The sequence below is a fragment of the Bidens hawaiensis genome, unplaced genomic scaffold, assembly GCF_021521415.1.
Source record: "Bidens hawaiensis isolate Kalapana, Puna unplaced genomic scaffold, B.hawaiensis_p1.1 tig00017131_1, whole genome shotgun sequence".
NCBI classification, from domain to species: Eukaryota; Viridiplantae; Streptophyta; class Magnoliopsida; order Asterales; family Asteraceae; genus Bidens; species Bidens hawaiensis.
The window spans coordinates 168686-177657 of record NW_027492586.1 but is presented as its reverse complement, the minus strand read 5'-3'; positions in this window follow the sequence as shown (position 1 = coordinate 177657).

Here is an 8972-nt window from a genome sequence, read left to right as displayed (position 1 = left end):
ACCCTCAAGCTTTTGATACCCCAAGCTTTTAAACAACAACACCAACTTGTTGCTAGGATTAGAACACTTGAATCAAGCTCACAAAACACCCCTTTTCTTTGGCCAAAGTGGCCGTGAGTTTTGGAGAGGAAGAGAGAGTTTTTTGCTTGTTTCAACACTTGAAATTCAAAATGGAAGATACCCAAATGCATGTCTTGTGAATGGAGGATGATAAAGTGGTCAACAAGGCTTTTGATTGGACCAAAACCTCCACCCACATGGGGTGGCCGGTTTTATTATTTATTTATTTTTTTTTTTTTGTGTTTTGATTTAACCATTTAAAACATCTCCATTTATTTTATAAATCTCATTTTTATAAAATGTACATACATTTATATAATTATTTAACCAATTAAATAATTAATTTATATATAAACAAATTATCCAGATAATTTATTTAAATCCTCAAGTGTGTTTGTTTAGAAAACCAATTTTTCTAAACATGTAGTGTTCGGTATTCGTTTAAATGATCAAATCATTAAAAGAATACATTTGGTGTTGTCTAGCTTGTTATTGGGTATGACCCGACTTGGATCAAACACAGTTAGCCACATTAGTATAAGTATGTGTCTCGGGCATACGTAATTCCAACAGAAAGATGTTGAACAAGGGAGGCAGAGGACTAGGGCCTGTATGCTGACCCAAGAACAAGCCCGACAGATTCCTGATGTCGTGACTGACTAGGGCCTATATGCTGACCCAAGAATAAGCCCGACAGATTCCTGATGTCGTGACTGGTACGTTCTTAGTAAACGTTATTTATGATTCAGTATTATCTGATTCGGGTGCGAATAGAAGTTTTGTAGCTACGACATTTAGTAAACTAGCTAAAATGAAATGTTTTCGAGTGTCTGAAACCATCATAGTAGAAACCGCTAGTTACACCTCGGTGAAAATAATGAAGATGGATAAGAATTGTAAGATAGAATTAGAGGGACATGAGTTCCCTGTTACCTTGTATGTTATGACCTTAGGAGGGTTCGATGTAGTGTTGGGGATGGATTGGTTGTCTGATTATGTAGCTCATATAGTGTGTAAGAGTAGGATAATAAAGCTAAAGTCCTTGGATGGTAGTGCGGTGACGGTTTATGGCAATAAGGAAAGTTCAGGGCTTAATGTCATTTCGATGGTAAAAGCCGAAGGATTTTTAAGACGAGGGTGTGGTGCCTACCTGGCGTATGTAGTCAACGCTACAGCCGAGACAAAAGAAATGAAAGATGTTCCTATCGTGCGCGAATACCCAGAAGTAATCCCTGAGGATCTTCCGGGGTTGCCACCAGAGCGTGAGATATAATTCCAAACAGATTTAATACCAGGAGCCCAGCCTGTCGCGAAAGCACCATACCATCTAGAGCCGTCCGAGATGAAAGAGTTGATGTCCCAACGGTAAGAACTTCTCGACATAGGTTTCATAAGGCCAAGTGTTTCCCCGTGGGGCGCACCGGTGTTGTTCGTGAAGAAGAAGGATGGGAGTATGATAATGTGCCTAGACTATCGCAAGTTGAACAAGCTTACGGTGAAGAATAGATATCCTTTGCCAAGGATTGACGATCTGTTTGACCAACTGCAATGTTCAAGTTGGTTCTCACGGATAGATCTCAGATCAGGCTATCACCAATTGAAGGTGAAAGAGGCAGACATCCCTAAGACAGCGTTTCGGACGCGGTATGGACACTACGAGTTCCACGTAATGTCATTCGGTCTAACGAATGCTCCCCCAGCATTTATGGACATGATGAATAGGGTGTGTCGGCCAATGTTGGATAAGTCAGTTATCGTCTTCATCGATGATATATTGATTTATTCCATAAGCGAGTCTGATCATGCTGAGCATCTGAGAGAGGTATTGGAGACTCTGAAGAAAGAGAAGTTGTACGCTAAGTTTTAAAAATGTCCGTTCTGGTTACGAGAAGTGCATTTCTTAAATTCTGAACGGATTACTGTGGACCCAGCTAAGATTGAGGCCATAATGAATTGGAAGACTCCACAGAATCCGACTGATATACGAAGCTTCCTAGGGTTAGCTGGCTACTATAGGAGATTCATCGAAGGTTTCTCCAAGATAGCCGCACCGTTGACCAGTATGACCCGAAAGTCGATAGTATTCAGTTGGGGAAAGTTTCAAGAAGAGGCTTTTCAGGAGTTAAGAAAAGACTCATGCAACCTCCAATCCTTGCCTTACCCGATGGTGACGAGGATTTGGTTTTTTGTACTGATGCTTCGCATCATGGGTTAGGTTGCGTGTTGATGCAACGAGGGAAAGTGATAGCTTACGTGTCTAGACAGTTGAAAGTCCATGAGAGTACTTATCTGACGCATGATCTAGAGCTAGATGCAGTAGTGCATGCTCTTAAGATATGGAGACACTATCTGTATGGTACTAAGTGTACCATTTACACAAATCATAAGAGTTTAAAGTACTTCTTCGAGCAGAAAGAACTGAACATGAGGCAGAGACGGTGGTTAGAGCTGATAAAAGATTACGACTGCGACATTAAATACTACCCTGGTAAAGCTAATGTGACCGCCGATGCGCTAAGTCGTAAGAATGAAGAAGTCATCACAACAGTTAAGTCATACCAGTTGATTATGAATTCAAGTCTCTTTGAAGAAACCATCAAAGTGCAGTCAGAGGTACTGGTAGACATGGGGCTAGTAAAGAAAGAAAGGATATTCGGTTAGCAAGACGAGTTGATAGAAAACACGCATGGTGTTAATACTAGGTTTGACCGTATGTGGATTCCACGCCATGGAGATCTCAGGGGTCGAATCTTAGATGAAGCTCATAAGTCAAGGTATTCGATTCATCCAGGAACTACGAAGATGTACCAAGATTTAAAAAGAGACTACTGGTGGTCAGGAATGAAGAATGATGTGGTAGAGTATGTTAGTAAGTGCTTAACTTGTTTACAAATCAAGGCAGAGCATCAGAAGCCTTATGGAAAGATGCAACCTTTGGAGATACCAGAATGGAAATGGGAACACATCACCATGGATTTCATAACAAAGCTGCCTCGTACAGCTAAGCATCATGATACCATCTGGGTGATTGTGGACCGTTTGACCAAGAGTGCTCACTTTCTGCCTATACGAGAGGCTATCTCGTCAGAAGCGTTAGCCAGCTTGTTCATTAAAGAGGTTGTATCTAAGCATGGAATACAGTTATCGAACGTTTCAGATAGAGATACTCGTTTTACTTCGAGGTTTTGGAAGAAGTTCCCCGAAGCCATGGGAACGAGATTGAACATCAGTACATCATATCATCTTTAAACATATGGACAGTCTGAAAGGACGATCCAAACCCTTGAGGATATGCTACGTGCTTGTGTTTTAGACTTTGGAGGAAGTTGGGATGATCATCTGCATCTGGCAGAGTTCTCTTATAACAACAGCTACCATTCAAGTATTGGTATGCCACCGTTTGAGATGCTTTACGGTAGACGATGTGGAACCCCAGTATGTTGGGGGGGATATTGGCCAAAAGGATATGGGGAGCTTAGAAGTTGTGGAAGAAACTTCTTCAAGGTTCGATCAGATAAAGGCAAGAATGAAAGCTGCTCAAGATAGACAAAAGTCGTTTGCTGATAAGCGGCGACGACCGATTGAGTTTAGCGTTGGTGACAACGTGATGCTCAAGGTCTCTCCTTGGAAAGGAATTATTCTCTTAAGAAAGAGAGGAAAGTTGAGGCCGAGGTACATTGGACCGTTTAAGATTTTGGAACGTGTGGGCAAACTAGCTTACAAGCTAGACTTGCCAGAAGAGTTGGAAGGAATTCACTCTGCATTTCATGTCTCTCATTGGAGAAAATGTCAAGCCTATGGCACGTCTCATGTACCATTAATGGACGTTGAGGTAGATGAACAGTTGAACTACATTAAGCAACCAATCGAGATAGTTGATCGCAAGGAATAGCAACTCCGTCACAAGGTTATACCCATGGTGAAAGTGATATGGAAGCATCGCAAGGGATCGGACGCTACATTGGAAGCGGAGGATTATATGCGCAAGTTTTATCCAGATTTGTTTATGTAAAAAGGTTTCGGGGACGAAACCTCATTATCGAGGGAAGACTTGTTACATCCCGTTTTTCTAGTTTTGGTTAATAAAACGAGAATATAGATTATTATGAGTCGGGCTAGTGTTGGGTAAAATGGATATGGGTTATGGACTTGGATCATGAAGGAAAGAAGGAAAAGACCACGGTCATAAGCCCATGATCCATAATTATATAAACCTTAATTACCAATTTTTCATTCATTTACACATTCCATACACCACCAAAACACACACTTAGCTCTCTCTCTCTTTAGCCGAAATCACCAAGGAAAACCGATCCCGATCCAAGGTAATGGTAGTATGATATTGTATGAGCTCAAACCCGTTAGATCTAGTTGCGAAATGACGAGCCGACACCTTAAATCGTTAAGTCACGAGATCCGGATAGAATCGGGTATAAACCGGTCAAAAGATGAGCTTAGGGTTCACCCTAGCTCAGATATGGATCGAACGGGACGAAAAACGGTGTAAAATGGGGTAAACCGCGTTTTTCCGGGCACCGCCCGGTTTTCCGGCACGACCGCGACAGAAAGACGTGGCCGGAAAGGTGGCGCGATTATTTAAGGATGTCAGAGAATGTTTATGACATTCTCTGACAAAACCTAACCCTAATTCGTTACGGGAGAATAACGAATGAGCTTCAATTCGTTATGTGGTTCGTTATGGAAAAACCCTCGTTCGTTAGGCTAGTTCTTTAAGGGAGAATAAAGAACTAGTTGAGCAATTCGCCATGATTGCCAGTTCGCTATGAAAGACCACTTCGTTATAAAGTTCAATTCGTTAAGATGGTCCATAAGTGGTGATTTGTTATGACATAACGAATCAGAACTCCATTCGTTATAAAATTCTAATTCGTTAAAGAACTGAATAACGAATCAGATAACTGGATAACTAACTAAGTTTACAAGAATGGCAGAAATGGTCCCTGGACTTAGAAATAGAATGATATAATTACAAAGAAGCCTTTGAACTTTTAAGTTAGTAAATAATTAATGATTCAAAATTCTAAATTAATTATTGGAAATAAAATTTTTCCTAGCTGACCTGGCAGCTAAACCCCAGCCAGGGGCTCTGCCCTTTGGACCCTGCTAGGGGCTGCCGCCCCTAGACCCCGCTGCCAGGGGCGTTGCCCCCGGACCCCCGTTCGCTGAGGGTTATAATTGGACTAAAAATACGATATGGATAGTGATAGTAATTAATATGCGTAATTGTTATACAGTTAGTCGTGCACAGCTAAAGAGGGGAATAACCGTAAACGGTGAACGCAACCGCATTGAGGTGAGTTTCTAGCCCCACTTCCTTATTATGTTTTCGGGGCTGTGTGCATTTTCGACGTGATGGTCAATACACTTACCTTAGGTGGTAAGTGTATGCCTTGTATGATTTATGTATGATGATTTCTTGACGGTGCGCGAACGATCTTCGGATATTGCATGTCCCGTTAAGTGGTAGTTAAAGGTATGATTGATATGTATTATTTATGAATGATGTATGTATGAATATATATGATGTATGAATAATGTATGTATGATATATTGATGGCACGTGAACACTCTTCGGAGATTGCAGGTATTGTCAAGGACAGTATGTAAAGGACAAGTGTGTTATAGTAGTACGAATGTAGGGAACCGACCCTAATAGTATCGGCGAATGTAAGGAACCGACCCTAATAGTATCTGCGAATGTAGGGAACCGACACTAATAGTATCGGCGAATGTAGGGAACCGACCCTAATAGTATCGGAGAATGTAGGGAACCGACCCTAATAGTATCGGCGAATGTAGGGAACCGACCCTAATAGTATCGGCGAATGTAGGGAACCGACCCAAATAGTATCGGCTAATGTAGGGAACCGACCCTAATATTATCGGCGAAGTTAATAGAGCAAAATGTTCTAAAAACATATATGTAGGAATGGAAGTATTATGTTAGTATGAAAGAAAGGACGAAAGTACGAATATATGTAGGCATGTAAGTAAATATGAAGGTGTGTACTTTCGGGTGCATATGTTAGTATGTGAATGTATTGTATGTCGTCGATTAACTAGAACTCACTCAGTGTAGCTGACTTTTAGTACGCACGCAGGTGAGTAGAATGACGCAACTTGCTTGAGGGGAAGCACATGGCATGGATTTGATGACACTGGCATCTCAATGAAGTGTTATGATATGATATTAAAAAGACAATGTTTTATGTTTAAATAATTTGAATGCTCGTTAAGACAAGGTTGAATGGTCATGTAATATTATGGTTTGAATGTTTTAATATTCCGCGAATGATTTTATTAACTCTGATATTTAGAACTGTGTTTATGAGTAAATCCAACGTCCAACGTAGGGCACCAGAGACGGGGCCTTACAATTGCTATGCCATTCGGACTAAGAAATGCAGGGGCAACATATCAAAGATTGGTCAACATGATGTTCAAGGATCAGCTAGGAAAAACCATGGAAGTCTACATAGATGATATGGTGGTGAAGTCCAAGAGAGCTGAGGATCACCTCAAAGATCTTGAAAAAGCTTTCAACATCTTGGATCAGTACAATATGAAGCTGAATCCTTCAAAATGCCACTTTGGTGTCAACGCTCGGTAGTTCCTAGGATACATGGTAACCAAAAGAGGAATAGAAGCAAGCTCTGAGCAGATAGAAGCCATCGTCAACTTGAAGTCTCCTACGAATGCTAAAGATGTCCAAAGGCTGACAGGAAGAATAGCAGCTCTCAACATATTCATTTCCAGATCTTCCGAGAAGTACAAAGATTTCTATGACATTCTTAGGAAAAATAAGAAATTCGAATGGACAGAAAGGCAGGAGGCTGCACTCAAAGCCTTGAAGGATTACTTATCCTTAGCTCTAGCTCTAATGAAGCCTGTGGATGGAGAATCCTTATATCTCTACCTAGCTGTTTCAGGAAATGTTGTAAGTGCTGTCCTTGTGAAGGATCATGAAGGTGAACAACATCCCGTTTATTATGTAAGTAAAAGTCTATTTGATTTAGAAGCCATGTACTCTCATTTAGAAAAATTAATTCTAGCACTTATTATGGCTTCCACTAAATTAAGACATTATTTTGAGACTCATACTTTTGTATTAAGAACTAACTATCCTGTTAAGAATGTTCTTAGAAAGCCAGAATTGTCAGGTAGAATGGCCAAATGGGCTGTGAAGCTGAGTGCATATGACATTCTGTATGAGCCTAGAACAGCTATCAAATCGTAGGCACTAGCAGACTTTGTGGATGATTTCAGCAGTGACATGCAAAAGGAAGCTGATTTAGAAGTCCAACAACCAGAAGAAATCAAGGATCCTTGGATCCTCTTCACAGATGAAGCATCCAACGTAAGAGGAACGGGATTGGGCATACTACTAAAATCGCCACAAGGGGACATAATACCGCAGTCCATTGCATGTGCATTTCAAGCCACCAACAATGAGGCAGAGTATGAAGAACTCATCGCAGGTTTACTTTTAGCCAAGCAAATGAGGATCAGGTATCTTCAAGTTTATTTGGATTCTTTACTTATAACTAACCACTTTAATGGTTCTTATACCGTGAAAGGTGAAAAAATGATCAAATATTTAGAAATTGTGAAGGAGTTAGCAAAATCCTTCGAGTTGTTTAGTATCATACAACTACTAAGAGAAGAAAATGCTGGGGCAGATGCCTTAGCAAATATAGCCTCATCCTTGAAAACTCCAGAAGATACGAAGATCCCAATCATCCATATACTCTCGCCAACAATAGGAGAACAAGAAATTGGAGAGATAAAAAATGACAAACAGATCGTACTTTGGATCCATTATCCTCAGCTAGCCAAGGATCCTGGATCCTCCCAATTAAAAGATACATTCAAACTGGAGAGATTCCAGTCACGGAGAATCCCAAATCTTTCAAAATCAAGGTATCACAATATATTTTGTTAGATGATATGTTATACAGAAAATCTTTGCCAGGTCTATACTTGAGGTGCATCGAGGATCCTGAAATCCAAGAGGTGCTCAAAGACTTTCACGAATGTGATTGTGGTAATCACACTAGAGGAAGAGCCCTGTTTTCTAGGATTCTTGGAACATGATACTTCTGGCCAACAATGAAGAGAGATGCCATGGAATACTAAAATAAATGTGATGCTTGTCAAACGCATGCAAACATCCTACATCAACCAGCAGAACCTGTATATCCTATATCCTCATCATGGCCTTTTATGAAGTGAGCATGGATATTGTGGGTAAACTGCCTAAGGCATTAGGAGGAAAAGTATTCATGCTTACAATGAATGACTACTTTCAAAGTGGATAGAAGCAGCAGCTTTTGTTCAAGTTCGCGAAAAAGAGGTGATATCCTTCATTAAAAGAAATATTATTACTAGATTTGGCATTCCTTTTAAAATTATTTTTGACAATCGTTCCCAGTTTATCGGGAAAAGAACCACTAACTTTTGTGACAGTTGGGGCATCAAGATGATTATATATACTCCAATACATCCTCAAGCTAATGGCCAAGCAGAGTCAAGCAACAAGATCATCATTAACAACCTAAAAAAGAGCTATGATCCAAGAAAGGAAAGTGGGCTGAAGAGCTACCTTATGTTCTTTGGGCTGAGAGGACAACACCCTAGAATACAATGGGCCAAACACCCTTCTTATTAGTGTTTGGATCAGAAGCGGTAATCCCTACAGAGATGGTGGTTCCTACAGCCAGAACAAGCATCCGTGATCCTGAGGCCAATGAAGAAATCCTTCTTGAAGACTTAGATACTGTTGAAGAACTCAGAGACCTTGCCAAAATCAGAATGGCGACATATCAACAAAGGGTAGCTGGGGCATACAACAAGATTATCAAGATCAGAAGATTTCAAGAAGGAGATTTAGT